Source organism: Tyto alba, unplaced genomic scaffold (assembly GCF_018691265.1).
Source record: "Tyto alba isolate M040663 unplaced genomic scaffold, T.alba_DEE_v4.0 Super-Scaffold_33, whole genome shotgun sequence".
NCBI classification, from domain to species: Eukaryota; Metazoa; Chordata; class Aves; order Strigiformes; family Tytonidae; genus Tyto; species Tyto alba.
This window is the reverse complement of record NW_024881308.1, coordinates 5,610,132-5,629,108: the sequence shown is the minus strand read 5'-3', so window position 1 is coordinate 5,629,108 and position 18,977 is coordinate 5,610,132. Positions and strand designations below refer to the sequence as shown.

The following is an 18,977-nucleotide window of genomic DNA, read 5'->3' as shown; positions in this document are numbered from 1 at the left end:
ACACCTGCTTCTTCTGGATAACTCAGTCTTCATCTCCCTGCTGCAGAGGAAAAAAAAAAGACCTTCTCAGAGAGCCTGCTGAAGTGGAATGTCACATTAGGGCATGATTGTTAATGACAAACCATTACCAGGTTGCCAAGTGTTCAAAAAGATGCTCCCAGGATCGCTAGTATTGGAATATTTTATGTAGCATTTAATTATCCAAGGTTCAAATTATACACAGTGATATAAACAGAAAAAGCAAGAAAACCTTTCATTAAGTAATGCTTAGTAATTGTTAATCACATATTTATTATATGATAGCATACTATTATAAGGCTTCAAACAGGTCCCGTGGTCAAAGCACCTCTGACATTGTGTGGAGCTAACAAGGCTTAAGGGTCAAATTCTGCCCTCAGTTAAATCAGCAATGTGTGCAATTGTGTTGGTGCAATCAAAAACTAGTACTAAAGGCCACTTCTCAGGAGTGTACCAGTTCTAAGAATGAGCAAAAGGCCTTGCCCTAGGCAGGATCATCTACTTTTTACCAAGTATTTCTGACTTGAGATGGGATTACTGTGTCCAGCAAAGCACACTTCAACCCTAGTAACACATAGAAGGTAGATCCAGATATCCTTTTCCATGGGCTTTGCATTTCTCTGAGGGTTTTTTGCTGCTGTTACCCCTCCACAATGCAAAATGTATCCAGGGAAGCTGCTGGGAAATTCAAAGTGTGATACCTGCAGATAATTTTCCTTCTGAATGTTTCCAGTGGGAATTTCTAACAAGTTAGCACAGCAATTTGTGAGATCACCCTCTGCTTTCTTACATGTGTTGCTAAGAAGCAAAATGAGTTAATACCTGACTGAGATGAATACAGGACTTCGTTATTTATACTGTTCTTCAGGCTCTCTTCGAACTCAGGCAGGCGTAGATTACGTCATTCACAGCCAAATACTTTTCCAAAATTTTCCTCCTATTAAAGGAATACATAATCTTATACTTATTAGAAGAGGTATAAAATTATTTTTATTTTTAATGAAGATTTAGATTCTGGAGGAAGAAAGAGCATTTGGGGGCAGCACTGATACACAAATTTACTATACTATGTCCTCATTCAAGTCCCGTTCATAATCAATATGAGACACTATCAGGAGAAATTTCTGCTGCAAAAAGGTGAATACATGTAGCAGTATATAATCTCCTTTGTTTTTTAGTAAATATTATGATTTGTGGACAAATGGTCAATAGTCAAAGGGTCAATGATTACCCAGTCAGAAACGAATATCTGCAAGCCATTTATCTCCAAATGATATTGCTGGTATCCATAAAGATTCTGTGATTTACTTTGTTTGAAAAAATCTAGACAAAATGTAGTCTTTATATAGAATTGAAATACCTCCTCAGCCCATAATTTTTTATTTTGATCTCTTGACTATTTATTGATTTTATTGTTTTCATAAATACAATATTTAGTTTTTGCTCTCCATTTAAGACCACCTGCTGAAATATGACCATTCCTTTAGTTTTCTGAAATATATAAAATACTACTTGTAAGTCTTCAGCAGGTATAATAAATGCCTTGAGAAATATCCCTATGGCTGTCAGAATGGATGTGGAAAGTTAAAGTTCATTTTTTTCTGTATAGATTAGAGCCATTGGCAAATAAAATAATTTGTAAAGGAAATAATCCCTATTTTCATAATAAAGAAAATTTGCTCTTAGGTGCATACACTTAATTTCTATTAACTTTACCAAAGAGTAAATGGAAGTGCTTGTGTGGCTTGTGTATTTCCTTTGCAATTTCAGTTGCTGTTTGGGTTTCTACTCCCACTGATAGGAAAGTACATTGTATTTGCAGGGTGAACAATCATCCTCCTGGGCCATGCACACAGGAGTGTGCACACTTAGTTTTATTCAAACACAGGATGGAGGTGAATTCAGCCATTTATTCAGAAATTCCCGTGGGATGGTCCTGTGGAAATCTAGCTATGGCAAACTATAGTTTGCGGTTTGGTATTGTGTCCTCTGCCAAAGAACCCATAGGTAGGAAGGGTGTCACAGGACTGGTTTAAGCTGCAATGGTTCTTTCCCAGTTTCTCTATAGCTAAGCATGTAGCCTGCAACCTGAGCTGAATTGGAAGTCAGTATTCAATCAGTATCTCAGCTAGCTACAGAACCAGCCCAAGAGAGGCTTGGGCTTGGTGTAGACCAAAAATAAGTACCTCATATGTAACCACTGCATAGTGAATATACACTCCAGGCAACAACTGCTGGCGTTAAATTGGAGCCAATGTTGTGTCGAGAGGTAATCTTTTACATCTTATGAACTTTAAGACAGAAATAGAGCCAGTTGCTCTGATAACACTGACTCTCATTCTTGTCTCTGTGCTGGCTTTGTATGCTCCAATTTACTACAGACTGCTCCCTCATGAAAAACTCATTTAATGGTGCAACACAGCATCGTGCAAGGGATCCCAGGCTAAATCCAAATGAGCAAGTCCTGATACAAGTTGTCACATCCACTCGGCTATCTGTGGTGCGGGACCTTTGTTCACCTCTGGCTCAGGTGTCTTTTCACCACCCTTACCAGTGCTGGGTGGGGACATGATGGAATGACCGAGCCCTCCCTGCCCTCCCAGAGACAGCACTGGCAGCTTCTTCGTGTCCCAGGGCAGCATTTGAACACTGGTCCACGTCTGTGGACTGACGGGCCACGGAGGGCTGCCTGTTGTTAAAGAGCTGCCACGTTTCATCCGAGCAGTGGCTGCATTTTAGTGGTGGTTGAAGTGCTTCCCCTGTCTACATTGGAAAGCTTGTTGGGATAATCTTGGATGACAGATATTATTACTATATTTAATTTTTGAAACTCCACTGGAAAAGTTAAGCACTTAAAGAAATCCCTACACTTACTACATTCAGCTTTTTTCCCTCTTAAGAAACAACTGGCGAGTTTGTTCTTTTAATTATTATCATTCTCCCCTGAAATTATAGGCAAAGCACTCAGTGACATTCGAAACATAAATTACTGGCCTGCAGCCTTGTGCTACTGTTTCTCTATCTCTCTGCCAGGGCTGCAAATCAATTTTCTGCATTTCTTTCAGATTTTCTGAAGAAAATTGTGGAAAATAGCTGTTGGCACATGGCATTTTTCCACAATGGTTAGAACTATTGAATGGGGCTGTAATAGGCTGCCTTGGAGAAGCCAGCCCCATAAAAATGCCAACCTCAGACGGATCAGAACACTCTCTCAATCTGAATTTCATAAATTTTCCACAGGAAGAGCAACATAATTTTCCTTGGTTTTGCCTGCAGTCCTGTAGCTTTGTTAAAAAAAAAAAAAAAAAATTAACTGCCCCCTATTTTTAATTTCTTTTTGTTTCTTCTCTTCCATTATTCTTTTTTCCCCTTTGTTTTGTTTTGCTTAAGTTCCAGCCACGGTGTCCTCTAACCTTGGGTGATTTCTGGAGGGTTTGGTTTAGTTCTTGTTTCTTTACTCTAGTTTTGTCCAGATTATTCCTTTACAAAGTGACCTGGAAATTCACCTGTTGAGAGCAATAATAATTATTCAGCCATTAAAATGCTTTTCCCTCAAAACTTTGGTATGTCTTCAGGTGATACTAGCTATACAGAGACATCACTTTCTGACTGGAAGCATGTTTAAATCTATCCTTGGATAGATTTAAATCCCTACCTTGGGATTTAAACTCATGAGGCACTGGCCAACACTGAGGAATTTTACACCTTCAAGTCTGACTGATTTCTTTAGGTTTAGACTCAAAGTCCACTAAGACCATTAAGAAAATAAATAAATAAAAAAAAAAAAGATAAGAAATTACATGAGTCTTTCAGCCTGTAAAGCAGACTTTCAGCATTTGCAGTGGACTGTGTAGGATGAGTTTCTGGGAGGGAAGCAGAGCATACCTCTATATAATACAGCAGGTTGAGCAAGAGCCGAGAGCCAGAAGAACCAGAACAGCAAATTCCTGGATTTCCAAGGAAGAATTCTTGCAGAATTTTTGCTGATCCCATTGGCCTGGTCGAATTGTAGAGCTAGTTAAAGAATAAAAGGACAGTGTTATGAACCTACTTACAGGAGAGTTGTTTTGCTCAGTATGGCAAAAGCCTAAAGAAACAAGGTCACATCTCAGCTTCTTCTCCCTACAAACTGGTTCTTCCAAAATCCCCAGAGAGAGTCAGCTTCTGGGTTTTTGATTATATGTTTCATTGCAAGGCGGTGATGTAATGTCGAACGTGATAAAGTGAGGGAACAGTGCTTGGGCTGAGGGTGGTGGAAGTTTGCTGGTTTAATCCAGGTCTGGGTACTTCAGATACATCTAGCCGTAATTTCAGAAGCAAGTATTTGAGGTTGGAATATCTAGCTGCTGGCTGGTCTGATGCCTGTTTTGCAGTGCAGAAGGAACTGCTGCAATACCGTTGTAAAAGAATCGTTTCAAAAGGGAAAACTGAGTTAACCTTTGGGTGTTTCAGCTAGGGCAGAGTAATGAATTGCTATCTTCATTAACAGAAAGAATGCCAAAGAGGCTAAATGAGTCAGAACAGGCAGAGACACAATCCTTTAATGAGTTGAACAGGAGCTGGTTTGTAATGTGAGGTTATTGATAATCCCAGGGTTTATATAACAGCATGATTCTAGGTCAGGGAGCAAAAAACACACACTCCTATATACACACACTTGCTTGCGCGCTGTAAGATGACACACTCTTCTGAACAGATGGCTGCAGCCTGGGTTAAACATACGCACTCAGGAAAGATGACTTTTTTTCAGCGGGGTAAGTCCTCCTGCCTGCTTTTGCACCTCAATGTGTAGGGCAGATGTTGATTTTTTTTCCAGTGGACAGTTTTGCAAAGGATCACCTGGGCTACTGTGGCATGGGAACAGTTTAATTCATCCCTAGAAACTCCATATTTAGAGATATTTTTCTAGAAACACAGTAAACATCTTTCCTGCAGCTTGAGAAACAGTCTCTTATTTTGCTGACTTTCTGTGTGTGTACTGGGGAGTTTGACACCCTGTCTGATGCCAAGGAGCTGGATCTGAAAGTGGGGAAACCACACAGGTCAAAATAATCATTGCCTCTCGGCTCTTATTTTTTCTCAGTCTTCCTACTGGTGGGTTTGTATTGCTGAGGAAGGTGGTTTACTTTCCCAGCAAGGTAACACTAATGTACAAAATGGTTCTATCATCACAAAAAAGATTTTTAATAGTAGAGCTAATTTCCCTTTTTGCTTAATAACCTGTTTAGTAACAGTATAACACTACTGAAGGGCAATTATATTACTTTAGCCATGCCAGGATGCTAGCGCCAAGGTGATGCTGGTTGTGAGTCTGGATCTTCATCTGGTTTTGCTATCCTAACTTCAGTGATTTTGCAGGAAGAAGTTTCTACAAGCTCTCATGACTGCAGATTGTCAGCACTGCCCATGGCACACCTGCCAGTACTGTCTGATCTGCTGTTTATGGTTCTATAAAAGTTAATTTATGATATTAAAGAAAATTCGAAATGTTCAAATTCTGAGTTCACTAGTTAATTGTGGCTTAGGCAGCCTACCTTAAATTCCCTCCCACAGCATTCCCTGAGAATCCTCAAATTCCCAGGCATAATTTTCCTGTGGACTCCATATGGACAGGGTATTATTGAATAAAATAAAGGAAACTAAAAGATCATCTGGAAGAATATCAAGAGTGACAACTCTTGAGTCCCTGAGTGACACTTTTAGCCATATTTATAGGAAGTTGAAGGCATTTTCATCCTCCCATCCTCTGAATTGTCTGGCTTTCTTTTTTATTTTTTTTTTCCAATGGGCACTTATTCAGGGTCAGGCTTTTTCCCAGATAGCAAAAAACCCCTCCAGATAAAGAAGAAGATGTTAACAGATGTCAGGTTAACACCAAGTCTCAGACCTGTTGCTTTCTCATTATAGGTAGTATTTGGCGACTGCCATTAAAGGACTACTTCTGGTGGAAACTTCCCACATTTTTAGAGTTGCTGCTCTTGAAGTCTGCTAGCAGCTTTGTAGAAATGGATGTTTTGCTTGCTATCATTCAGGTTTAAGAAAGCCACAGCTGAAAAGCAGACACTCGGAATATCAAAGGCTAGAACTAAATTCTGGCTTCTGTCATTGCCACTCACAGGGGACACAAAGTGAAACGGAGGAAGAAAAACATTTAACAACTACAGATGACCCCTAGAGGGGTTTTGCGAGGTCGAGCGGGGTTCCCTGAGCACGCTGCAGGCGGTACCCTCCTTCCAGAACAAGCACAAGTGTTTGTGTTGGGAGCTGGGGAGCCACGGTGCCAACTTCGGCGTGCACGAGCAAAGCCACGGTGCTGAAGTGCAGCACGAAGAGGATCTCTGCAATGACCCCTTGTAGGAAGGTAATGCACTCCCCGACGTTTTCTGCGCTGTTGCATTGCTTTTTCGAAAGTCAGCTTCAGTGCAGGTGTGAAAAAGGGATAGGGTGCTGCAACAGGAGGGTTCTGCCCCCTTCCCTTGTACTCCTAATAGGTGGTGGTGGTGCTGTGAAGTGGTTCCTAGAAAGCACAGGACTGAGCCAAAAATACAGCTGAACTGGTGTCCCGTTGCATTGGCAAGAACAGTGATTGCATGTCATTGAACTCCCAGTGTTCACAGCACTGAAAATAGCAGGAATTTTCCCTTCTTGAACAAAATGATATATTCCTCCCTCAGCTACGGAAAAGAAACAATGGGGAAAGAAGATCAGGTTTGCCAAGAGCAGTGCATCCCTTTCATTTCAGTGTTCTCCCTGACACATAAAAAATGCATAATAATTACAGAAAGGAATTATCAAGTGCTTCACAGTTTGGAAATAAAGTCAAAATATTTCTGACAAAACATTTTTCCACCAGAAAGAATCAAACCTCTGTTTTGCTGAAAACAGAAATGAATCAATGGCAGTTATTTTGGACAGATTACTCAGGTTAAAGCAGCAAGGAGAATGCCAGGATATGTCTATATCAAACTCTAGAGATCAGGAGTTCTTCTTATTTTCTCCCAGTAATTTGAACAGAGTGTCTACATTCATTTCTAAGTGCCATGAAGGGTTCTGGCATGGTGAGGGTGGGAAACACGGGCTTTTGGACAGGGGAAAAATAAATTACAATTGGAGAAGAAACTGTGTAGAGCCCAAAAGGCACTTTGCATGGAGTCCTGCAAGCCTGGAAACAGCCCTGCTGCCCCGATTTGAATTTTCCTATTCCCTCTGCTGTGTGAATTCACTACTCACGTGTTTGCTGTGTCTCATTTAGTTGCACAAAAGTGAGTGGGTGAAATAGTTTAGATGAAAGAGAGTGTGTGGCAAGAGATCAAGAAAATAATTACTGCTGTGATCCACTGCTGGAGCTAAAAAATCTCAATTAAGGGAGAGGATGAGCAGGAAAAGCTGTTGGAAGGAAAGGAAAGAGATGTATATGTATGTGTACACACACACTCATACACTCCTGCTCCTTCTTGTGTTTTCAAGGAATATTTTGAAATTGGTCCAACAAGTCCTTTGGCTACAATCCCCTCCCCACCCCAGAGTTAACTTGGTTTCTCAGAAACCTTAGAAATTGTCTCAGATCTTGCTTTGCACAAAGGTTTTACAGCATCTTTCAGGATGATCATCTACATTTCAGCAGGGAGTAGAGTGAGTTGACTTAATAAAAATTTGTGGAGACTTCACAACCGCAAGTATCCTCTTTTTTTAAAGCAGCATACTTGCACAGCAAGCACGCTTTTTTATTGAGGATGCTACATGGCACTGGCATGGCTGAGGAAGAACCTCCCCTTGCCTGAGATGGATTTCTGCTCGTTCCTGGGGCGCCTGGTGACCATGACTCTTCCTAAGACAAAGTAGGCTGTTGTGGTGATATCTGATGACAGCTGTTGTTATCTCATAAGCATTAATGCTACAAGATCTGATGGGGAGATGGGGGTGTGGGGCATGCCCAGGGTACTTCTATCAGGTAAGAGGTTTGATAGGGATTTAAAGTTACAGACAGTAAGAGTTTCACAGCTCAGTTTGGTAAAAAAGTGAGGCTGGTGTGCTATAGATGAGGCTATGAACGGGTGCACTGTAGGGGTCTTGTTTACTATTCACCAGTTAACCCTGCGTGGATGGGTGTGAACCAGGGTATAGAACTGCTCCACACTGAGCACGCAAACTGTATTTAAACTGTTGGTTTATCCGTTAATGCAATGGCATATAAATCTGTCACTCGTGCAGGTTTGCTTAGCCTTCTTGGCTGAGAACAGCCATTCATTTTGCAGCAGAGATCACACGTGCCCTTAAACTGTGCTTTTGAAACACTGACACACTGCAGATGTGTGTGTGTGTGTAAAGTGGGGACTTACATCTCTTCCCCCTCTGCCTCTGCTTGGCAAATAAATACCCATTTCACCTGTTGCGTAGTGACACCTTCTGTGTGTTCCCAGCGGCGGTGAGCATCGGCAGCCGGGCTGTCGCAGAGGCCCGACAGACACAAAGCACAGCAGTGGCAGGGAGCAGGGGGGGCTGGGGGGGCCACAGCTGCCACCCACCCTCTGTGACAGCGCCTGCACCCACACACACTTCCTGCAGAGTGGATGGGGGCATACGAAGTGAATATTTTTGAAGGCAGGTGATGTGACGCGGTTTGATTGCCACATCATTTACCCCCACAAAATGCATGGAGAATATTTTTCATGGAAATAAATACATGCGCATTTTCCCTCTGTGCAGAGAGCCTAATCCTCCGGGGTATCGAAAGAGTGCTTTGATGTTGCGGAGTGATGTGGTCATCGTGACCTGCTGTAGTGTGCAAGCTCTGAGTGCCAGCCCTTCTGCAAAAGAGCCTTGAGGAAACATAGTGATGAAAACTAACTAAATAAACAAGCAAAGAAAAAAAATATTAAATAAAAATCCAAGCTGCATTTAAATATGTATTATGAGTGTCTTTTATTTCTGATCATGGAAAGCTCTCAACTTACAACTCTAGAAGACAACAGCTTAATCCAAATTCTCAAAAGACTGTGCCTAAGTGTACCCCAATGCTGGTGTCAGCATGAAAACTACTGCTGCACCAATGCAGTCTCTTAAATGCATATATGTAAAAAATACAGGTTTAGGATGGCTGTGGGGAATTTATACCTGGAAAAATGGGACATTACAAAAGCTGTAACGTGTCATTCGTACTTCCTACCGGTGGAAGTCTGTTGTAATGCCTGCCTAGCATGCCTCGTATTCATAACTTCTGTGCCATTAAAGGCTTCACTTCATGGCCGTAGCCATAATGGCAGAAAATGTCAAAGACACAACAGAAAACACGGTGTTGCAAGCTCCCTAAGTAGGTTCAGTCAGGGCTTTTTTTCTTCTGGGAAACTCCTACCTATACAAGGATATTGCATCTGGTGATATACATGTGGGCGGTTCAAGGTGTGGAACGATGTCACCGTTCCAGTTAGAACATGCTGATCATGATGTCGTATCAAAGAAAACCGCTTGCAAAATGACTGTCAGCTGAACCCTGTGCAAGGGAACATAATGGTTTGTATGTATATGTATCAACTGAATATCCATGTGGCAGCCTGCATTCCCGTAACTGTTTGCAAAAAGGGAGGGAGGGCATCCTCACATGGTGATACAGTCTCATTCCAGCACAACCCATGTGGAGGGAAAAAGTGTCTTTTAGATTCTGCATCAACTTACAGATACCCCTGAGACTGCCAGGGAGGATCCCCAATGCTAACTGTGTTTATCCTGGATTCAATACCATATAGCTGGCCTCAGGAGCACAGCCAGATAGGAACGACTCCTGCAAGTCTAGCTCCAATTCACAGTGGCACACTTCATTATTAATACCAAAAGAAATAGGATGCCTCTAATTTTTACCACTGAGTGTTGTCACCTGAAAGGAACCGCCTCTCCTGTCCCTGTCATATGGGTTGCTGGCAGCAGCAGTGGTGTGTGATAACTTCACTGTGTAGTAAATGTGAGTGGAAATGTTTACCTGTGTAACATGCCATGTGTCATAAATCTCCATGCAGTCTGTTAAGGAAGGACATGGGATGAGATCTCTGCCGTTTCCCTCTTGCCTGTCTGCACTGACGTTACTCTGAGTTCGCAGATCCTCTGCGTAGCTGCGAAGGCTCTGCCCGTGCTGCAGCTGGAGACAGGCAGCGTTGCTCTGCGGCCAGCAGTGCCCTGGCAAGCCCTGGAGCAAAGGGTGTGCGAGGAGAAGGGCTGTGTGTCACACCATGAACCCACAGCACGCCGTCCCAACATTGCAACAGCTAACTCATACGGGTTATCATCACAAGCCTCGGGACACCTCCTGCACCTTTTGGTACCCCTCTTAGAGCAGTGGCTATTGCCTTTTCCGATCCGTGGGTTCCCCTAGGTATTTTCCAAAGGAGCTCCTGACTGTGAATTGCTTTTCTTGGTTACTTTGAACAGATATTTCAGGACTAGGCCAAGGATCCAGGGAGGTTTACAAATCCCACATGGCGTTAGAGACATGGTATACAGTCTCACCCTTAGTTTCCCATGGATCTAGTCCAGCTGACTCCAGCTGAGGATCTGGCACTGTTAACTTCTATTCAAGTAACCATGCAATATTATAAGGGGAGAGGCAACAATTAGTAAACCATCACATCATTCCGATTGTCTTAATAAGTCTAAACCTGTGAGATGCTGACCAAATTTATTTCCCATTCATATCCATGGGAATTAGAAATTCCTTGCACCTCTCAGCACTTCACAGTGTCAGGACCTTCTAACATCATAACAAAAGGCTACGTCTTTCTGTCTTTAAACCTTCCACAAACAGATGTGCTGTGCCACGTATTTCCAATTACCAAAGAGGATTAAAAATCTGGGTCTGGGATGTGAGTTGTAGAGTTCAAAGTAGGTCCAGAACTGAAATTTCTCTTAACACTCAGCAGCATTTCGGCTTGATCTCATCAGGCCTGAAATTCCATTACTTTATCCTCGCGTGCAAATAAGCACTGCAATAGTTTCAGTCACTGCTAACACAGCTATTACTTGAATAAAATGGTTCATTTGTTTTAAAGACCTAAATCAACACTCAATCCATATATTTTAAAAACAAAACAACCGAAAGACGTGTTACATGGCATAAAATCTGGTTTGGGGAGGTCTCTGCTCTGGTGGTTTCTGAAGTCACCAGAACTCTTTGGCTGAATTATTCCTGTATAAATCACTCGGGCACCTCTCACAGTTCTCCCTCCTCTCGCTGGTGCAGACAGCTCTGCCTGCTGCAGCAGGTGACAAAGTGAGACTGTGCACCCAAACGCTGATGGCATGGCTGGGAGGGCACTTACATCGGGGTGAAATAACCACAGAAATATGAACGATACTTTAAATCCCCCAATCCCTAAATCATATGTTTCCATCATGTGAATATATAGAGTGATCATCTTTGGGGGGGAGAGGTGGGGGTAGTGTGAAATCAGCAGGCTCAGAGCAGTTTTACTGAAGGTTCATCTAAGGTAAGGCAGCAAGCTACAGGCCACCTGTTGCTTTTATTGCAATTTTCCCCCTTGCTTGACATTCTGAGCCAGCGGTTCCCTCGGAGCCCTTCGTGCCTACATACACATACGACACACAACAGGCGTGCGAGGTTTCCCTGCTGAACGTGTTTAATATTCTGTCTGTGCTGGCATGCTCTTGTCTTGCTTCATAAAACCTGTTGAAAGCCAGTCAATTCATTAATCTTTTGCCAAGAGACGTTAAATGCCAAACAGGGAAAGACGATAATGACTTGACAGTTCATAAGAAAGGGCCTGATCCTGCAAGGTGCTGAGAGTGGGAGCCAGCGGGAAGAGGAGGGTGCCTGGCATGCCATAGGATTGATCCCTTGCACATTTGCTTCTTGCTCTCTGCCCCGGTTTGGTACACAGCTTCCGAGGTGAAGCCAGGAAGTCACGAGCGTATGATGAAGCCACGACCGCGATGCTGTCTTTTGAGGAGGTCTCTGCAGCCTGACTGGTCTGACACGTCCCCAGACCAGAGTCTGCATTGGGGGGTTGGCAGAATTGATGCTTCAAAGCACGCAGAGGAGAAATAGGGACAGCTCGGTCCGTTGCCAATGCGAAGCCGACTCTTCTCTGCCGCCGTGGCTAACTGACAAAGCCCTGGCAGTGGAAGCTGCAAATCATTTGCGATGAGTAATCACCTGCGCTGCCCGGTCCAGCTTTAAATTGCAGGATCCTCAGGGCGGGGGCTGCGGGCGGTGCTGGGGGCTGGGGGCGGTGCGGCTGAGCCCCCGCGCCCCGCCGCAGCTTCGACGCCTCTTCCCCGCTCCACGTCGAAGAGCCGGGCGCCGCACGGGGGAGGGAGGAGGAAGCAGTACTGCCAGCCTCGGGCGATCGGGGAGCATGAGTCAGGCTGCAAAACGGCAATGAGTTTCGCTGAAAGCTTGTGGGTTCAGAGAATAATAATTGTCGAAGCCTTTTGATTTGAATCTTAGGTCCTGAGATTTAAGGGCCGAGAGTTTTGAGCCTTTTTCAGTGTCATGATGGAGGTTATAAATGTTTAAAGAAACAAGGAGAAGAAGAGTTCTTCACATCGTTGCATGACTTAAGGAGCTGAAGCTTTACTAATGAAACTGCAGTTATCACAGGACTTGCATTAAACTAATCAGAGTGGGTATCACTGAGGTCAACCACAGTTTCCAAAAGGTCCCACTGGTTCCAGGGCAGTTAGTGATGCTGAAGTGATGCACTAAAAATCAAGTACACTCAGCCTTCTTGGTGTACTGGAGAAGTGGATCAATACTGAATTAGAGGTGGATAAACTGCATTTAACTATATTTAACAATACCACTGATAGCACTTAAACTTATTAGGTATCAATTATCCCTCAGTTTCACAGCAGCTCGCCTCTGTTTCATATCTGCAGCATCTGATTGCTGCAGCCAGAGTCTGTGACAGAGCTGATGGTGTTCCGTCCCTCAGCTGATGAAATCAGAGTCTAATTTTGCAGAAACTTTTTTCCTGAGTCATTCATCAGTCTTAAATCCCCCCAAATGAAGCCAAGCTGGTGTGTAGCATTCTTTCTGATTTAAAGTGCCCTTCCCAGCTTAGTACTCAGGCATCCTCTCCAATTTGAAGATAGAAAAAAAAGCTTCATAAGAAAACTGGCATGGTGGTTTCCAGTTACTGTGTACTGCTGATAGGCTTCATAATGAAACTGCAGTTTTCTGCAACAAGGGCTACAAACAGACATCCCGTACACTTCTGCAAAATTATTCCCTTGAACATACGTCATGTACAAGGCACCACATGGCCTGTGCTTCTTGTTAAGATTGCCAGTCTCTTCACTGAAAACAAGATGGGTCTTTGCTGTCGTTTCTGCATATGCTTCTATGCTGACTGAGTATTTTTAATTGGATGCACTTTCTCTCCTCACCAAAGGCAGTCCAGTTTAAATAGCAAACACACTCCACTCCGTGCATCCCTCAGTCACAGAGGTTATCTGCAGACAGTCTTGCAAGTACATCACTGCTCATGGCTTTCCATAAAGCAGATCAATTCTAATGGTAGGAGAGGATAACCCCAATTTCAGAGAGTGCCTCGGTGCTAATGCAGCCACCATCCAGGGTATTGTCTTCACCACGTCCCACTGTTGGCATGTTTGGTGGAAGGGGGGTAGGTGATGGCACAGCTGAAGCTCATGGCCCATCCTGCTTCTCTGCAGCACTCTGTAGCGCATGAAAGGCAGGAATGGGTACCTAGAGCATCCTGTCCTCATTACACCTCTAATCCATCTAAACCCTAATAAAGTACAACCTGACAGTGGACAGCAGCAACCACAGCTGAGCTGTCTGTGATGTGCAAGCAGCTCTGTGGCCCGAGTTGCAACAACTGCCCTGCGCAGGTGGAAGGTGGGATTGTGGCACAGATCAAACCAGCCTCCCCCCCCAGAACAAGCAAAACTGCCCTTGATGGGTGGGTACAGGCTTCCCAGGCAGGCTCGGTAGGAGGACGGGAGTTGGGGAGTGCCTATCGCTTCTGGAGGCCTGGTGATCATTCCTTGGGCACAGGAACGCTTGTAAGTCTTTCCAAAGGCCATGGAAAAGCAAAGGGATAGCAGCTGGAACACTTCAGTGAAGGATGGGGAGAAGATGGGGGGTATCTTCTTCTGGCCCTGCCTCCTCCCATTGGCGGAAGCAGGAAGAGGTCCAGCACTCTGGCATCTAGAGATCACTATTCTTCTCAAAACCAATTTGTTTTACCGTGGGTAAATCAGGATACAGGGACTGGGGGAGCATCCAAATCACCCACACCCACAGATAGGCCATCTTCTTGATTTGAACACAAAGAGCCCGGTCCTCCTCTGGAGGATGGTCTGCCAGCCCAGATCTCTTCTGCTTGCTCCCCTTGCAGGAAGGACTTCCATGCCTGGTGTCAGTGCTCAGGAGCCGGACAGAGGCCTTGCAGCACGGGTCACGCAGTGCTCCTGCAGCCCAGTGCTAAGAAATGCAGAAATACTCTCAGGTTGTAGAGGAGAGAACAGATTTTTTGCTGTTCTTTCAATCTTGCATCCGAACTGTGGGCGCAGTTGGGGTCTGCCTCTGCCATCCCCAGGGTGCACCCAGCCACACCAAACCTTCCACCAAGGCTTGGGGCAAGCCAACAATTCCCCTCTGCCCACATCGAGCATGTTCCTGTGGCCAAATACATCAAGGCAACAGAGCAGGATTCCCCTGACCAGCTCTGCACTGAGTTGCTGCCGGTGTCTTCTGCTCTGCTTAATTTGGGAACACCTCTTTGGCTGGCAAGTGTGGTGTGGGGAGGGCGGCCATGGGGGATGCACTGGACCGCTGCCAGGAGGGATGCAACACCACAGAGCAGCCTGGCTTTCCTGGATACACCCTGTCTTGCAGCTATCTGCAGCTCAGGAGTGTTTGCATCAGCCTCTCCCGGAGTGCTGCGAGCCCAGAGCCTCAGCCCGGCCTCTTTCTGGCAGACTTGTTTATCTGGGTGTTACATTGCTTGAGGCCAAGGCTTAGTTTCTGTTGCACTGGTGCCAGTGTACACAACCCTGGCAGCTTTCGGCACATAGGAGGAGTGTCATTTTATCCCAAGTCTCCCTCGGGAATTGATAACTGTTTAACAGAAGATTAGGGAGAGGATGGAGCAACTGGAGGGGTCCCAGTGTGGGGGGGAATGTACCCTGGGAGCAGGAAGAAAGGGTTGGATGGAGACTATGTGAATAATAAACTGAGGCTTTAGTTTTTTTATTTTTATGATTTGGTGGTGGTAGTGGCTAGCTCCAGACTAGGATTAATGAATCCCCTGCAGCTATTCTGCTTTGACTAGATCTGGCAAAGATTATATTAGGGAAAGAGTGGGGGGATGGAGGAAGAAAAAGCACCACTTATCAGCATGCTTATACAGATAGGAGCTAAAAGGTGTAACCTGATGAGACATCTTTCATTTCAGACAATGCAAGCCCTGCACAGTCCCTCTGGGTCTCTTAAACAGAGATATAATAAGCTCTTTGGAGCCTCCCAAAAGTACATTGCGCTATAGAAAGTGTTAAGAGCTAATTATGCAGCAGGCTGAAGGAGCCAAGGCACGGGGCTGAAACCAAGAATAAGTTTTGTACCCAAATCAGCTCTGGAAAGCACAGCTTTGCACAGTGGGATGTAAAGAACCAGATTTCCCTTCTTGCCATGCAGTGTGCATGCACATCCACCCTGCAATACAGATGCTTTTTAGCTTGGGCAGTGTCATAAGGACGTAGGTCTCAGGACATTTTTGAGCGGTCTTCAGTGCAGCAGAGGCACACCATCTGTGCAATTGGCAATCAGCTGCAACAGGATCATTCGCAAAACTTTATGTGGAAAAATATGACTTGTTTCATAAAACGCCTCCTGTACTGAAATCAACCTCCCCTGCCTTGGCCAATTGGGACCCAGAAATTTTGCAGAGCACTTTTGGTTGCATGGTGCAATTTTCAAACATGACCAAAGCAGGAGGCACAGGCTGAAAATTAGGAGACTAATACTTTTAATGTTCAGTGTTAGTGGTGGCAGTGAAACGTGGAAGAAATTCAGGGAAACCTACAGACTCCTCTGCACCCAGTTCACATCTGTTCACAATTCACTGCTACCTGTCAAACAATTAAAAACAACAACCTGTTTTATTAGCTGTCACATCCCATAAAATATTTCAGGGCCCTTCATCAGCAGCTGACACCCTGTCAATAATAGCTCTCTGGGTTAAAAAAAATGTTCACAATGTTATTTCAATGTCTGGCTCTCAGAGGTTTATCTCTACGCCCATCACAAGAGTATTCAGGCACTAAATGCAAGGTTAACAACTTTACAATTAAGGATGTGAAAGATATATAGACACTGATTTTCATCCCACTATGAGTTTGAGAAATACAGGTCTTACAGGCTATATTTTTCCATGGGTGGTCCTCCAAGGAGCGGTGCTTGGGCTGAGTTTTGGGTGGGCAAATGACTGGCCTTGACTTCACTGGGAGACAATCAGACGAGAGCTCAGAGGGGCACCTCTCCCTGCTGAGAACTGGGAAAACTGAGGGATGGTGGTGGAATGCTTTTCCTTAATTCTTGCAGTCTAGGAAGAGAGAAGATGGAGGAAAGATACTATGTCATTACACAGAAGCCAGTGGTCAGAGGCCCAGATCCATAAATGAATTTAGGAGCATAACACTAACCAAAATGAGTGGACATGGGCATCAATGTATCTCTGTGGACCTCTGTGACAAGGTACAGCTAAAAAATAATTTCTGCGTAATAAGTACAAGATCTGGTTCTGCTTAATCCTGTAGCAGTTTGTGGATCTAACCACTCATTTTATGAAGGCTTCATGGGAAAAATATGCCCTGAATACTTAGATGCTACCCCCGCCCTTGCTTGTGGCACCGCTGGCACAGTGCTCATGAACTCATCGGACATTACGTTGTTGTTGTCAAGCCCTGGCAGCCCCTATCCAGCTACCAGTGCTTCACTCTAGTAACTGCTAAGTGTTTAAGGCATCCAATCTGAAACAGATTGATCCCTTCAACACAATCCTAAATCTGCCGAGGCTGCTAAATTCTGCCTTTTTTACCTCCCACAGGAACAGGGAGACTTCCCACAAACTTTTCTTTCTAAAATGTGTTTTTCAGAGTTTTAAAAAACTGCATTCATCTATGTTTGAGAATATGGTGTCCAAGGCTGAAATAAAAGTAGTCAATATTGAAATTATAATTTTAAAAACACAAAGACTTACCAGCTCTGGTTTTTAGAACTGAAGATGTGAGTGACCATGTTCTGAAAACCTGGGGAAGACATCTTGTACTTCTTCTTGTAAAAGAAAGAGGTTGCATTCCTTTTTTTAAATACAAAGCCAAATGCAATCTAAAAGACAAATATTTTCCACATTCCACATACTACGAAGCCACAGAGTGATGAGCCCTGCCCCACAGAGCTCACAGTTTAAATAGACCAAAGAGAGATGAAATATCATGTCCAAGATCAAACACTAACTTGGTGGCTAAATCTGTGAATGGATCCCAGGCCCTTTGATTCAGAACTGCTGGCCTATTCATTCCAACCATCTCTCCTGACATGTTCTTTAATTTTCCATCCAGGCCTTATTTTTCAGGAGGTAACATTACATTCAGTACTGCTGTTTCATTACACAGGTACTTTCTATCTGACAAAAGATAATCTGTGATTAAATCAACTGGGATCAAACAAAGCAAAATGAAGAGGAAATCAGATATCAAAATCCTGTTAAACGCCTCCTAAGTGCCAGGAGCTGGTAATTTGTAACCGATAGCTGCACCTGACAGGGCTCACAATCACGTCCATGAGCCATGAGCAGGGCCTGTGGCACAGAATCAGAGAATTGTAGAAAGTATCATACAGTGATTTGGGTTGGAAGGGACCTTAAAACCCACCCAGTCCCAACCCCCTGCCCCGGGCAGGGCCCCCTTCCCCCAGCCCAGGGGGCTCCCAGCCCCGTCCAACCTGGCCTTGAACCCTTCCAGGGAGGGGGCACCCACAGCTGCTCTGGGCACCTCTCCAGCCTGCCCAGGTCCCTCTGGATGGCATCCCTTCCCTCCAGTGTGTCACCACACCACACAGCTTGGTGTTGTGGGTGAATTTGTTGAGGGTGCGCTCCATCCCACTGTCCATGTCACCAACAAAGATGTTAAATAATGCTGGTCCCAACACCCCTGAGGAATGGCACTCGTCGCTGCTTTCCACTTGGATATCGAGCCACTGACCACAACTCTTTGAGTGCAGACAATTCCTTGTCCACCAAGTGGTCCACCCATCAAAACCATGTCTCTCCAATTTAGAGACAAGGATGTCATGTGGGACAGTGTCAGGTGCTTTGCCCAAATCCAGGTAGATGACGTCAGTTGCTCTTCCCTTACCCACCAGTGCTGTAACCCCATTGTAGAAGGCCACCAAATTTGTCAGGCACGATTTACCCTTAGTGAAGCCATGTTGTCTGTCACCAGTCACCTCCTTATTTTCCATCTGCTCTAGCACAATTTCCAGGAGGATCTGCTCCATGATGTTGCTGGGCTCAGAGGTGAGACTGACTGGCCTGCAGTTTCACAGGTCTCCCTTTTTTCCTTTTTAAAAATGGGGGGGTTATGTTTCCCCTTTTCCAGTCAGTGGGAACTTCACTGGACTGCCATGACTTCTCACATAGGATGGATAGTGGCTTAGCCACTTCATCTGCCAGTTCCCTCAGGACCTACAGATACATCTCATCAGGTCCCATGGACTTGTGCACCTTCAGGTTCCTTAGATGGTCTCAAACCTGATCTTCTCCTACAATGGGTGGTTCTTCATTCCCCCCAGTCCCTGCCTTTGTCTTCTGTGACCTGGGCAGTGTGCCTGGAGAACTTGCTGGTGAAGACTGAGGCAAAAATGTCATTGAGAACCTCAGCCTTCTCCATACCCCAGCTAACCAGGTCTCCTGTTTCCTTCCATA

The 18,977-nt window shown here is 44.6% G+C and overlaps 1 long non-coding RNA gene across 1 annotated transcript; it reads right to left on the bottom strand.

Annotated features, from left to right (window-relative positions):
* Positions 1–854: 854 nt before the first annotated feature.
* LOC116964311 lies at positions 855–17,395 on the bottom strand. The gene is made up of 4 exons (XR_004408687.2): positions 17,253–17,395; positions 16,410–16,595; positions 3,904–4,032; positions 855–955 (listed from the first exon to the last, which is right to left on the bottom strand). It is a non-coding gene; the product is annotated as an uncharacterized LOC116964311 (long non-coding RNA).
* Positions 17,396–18,977: the final 1,582 nt, after the last annotated feature.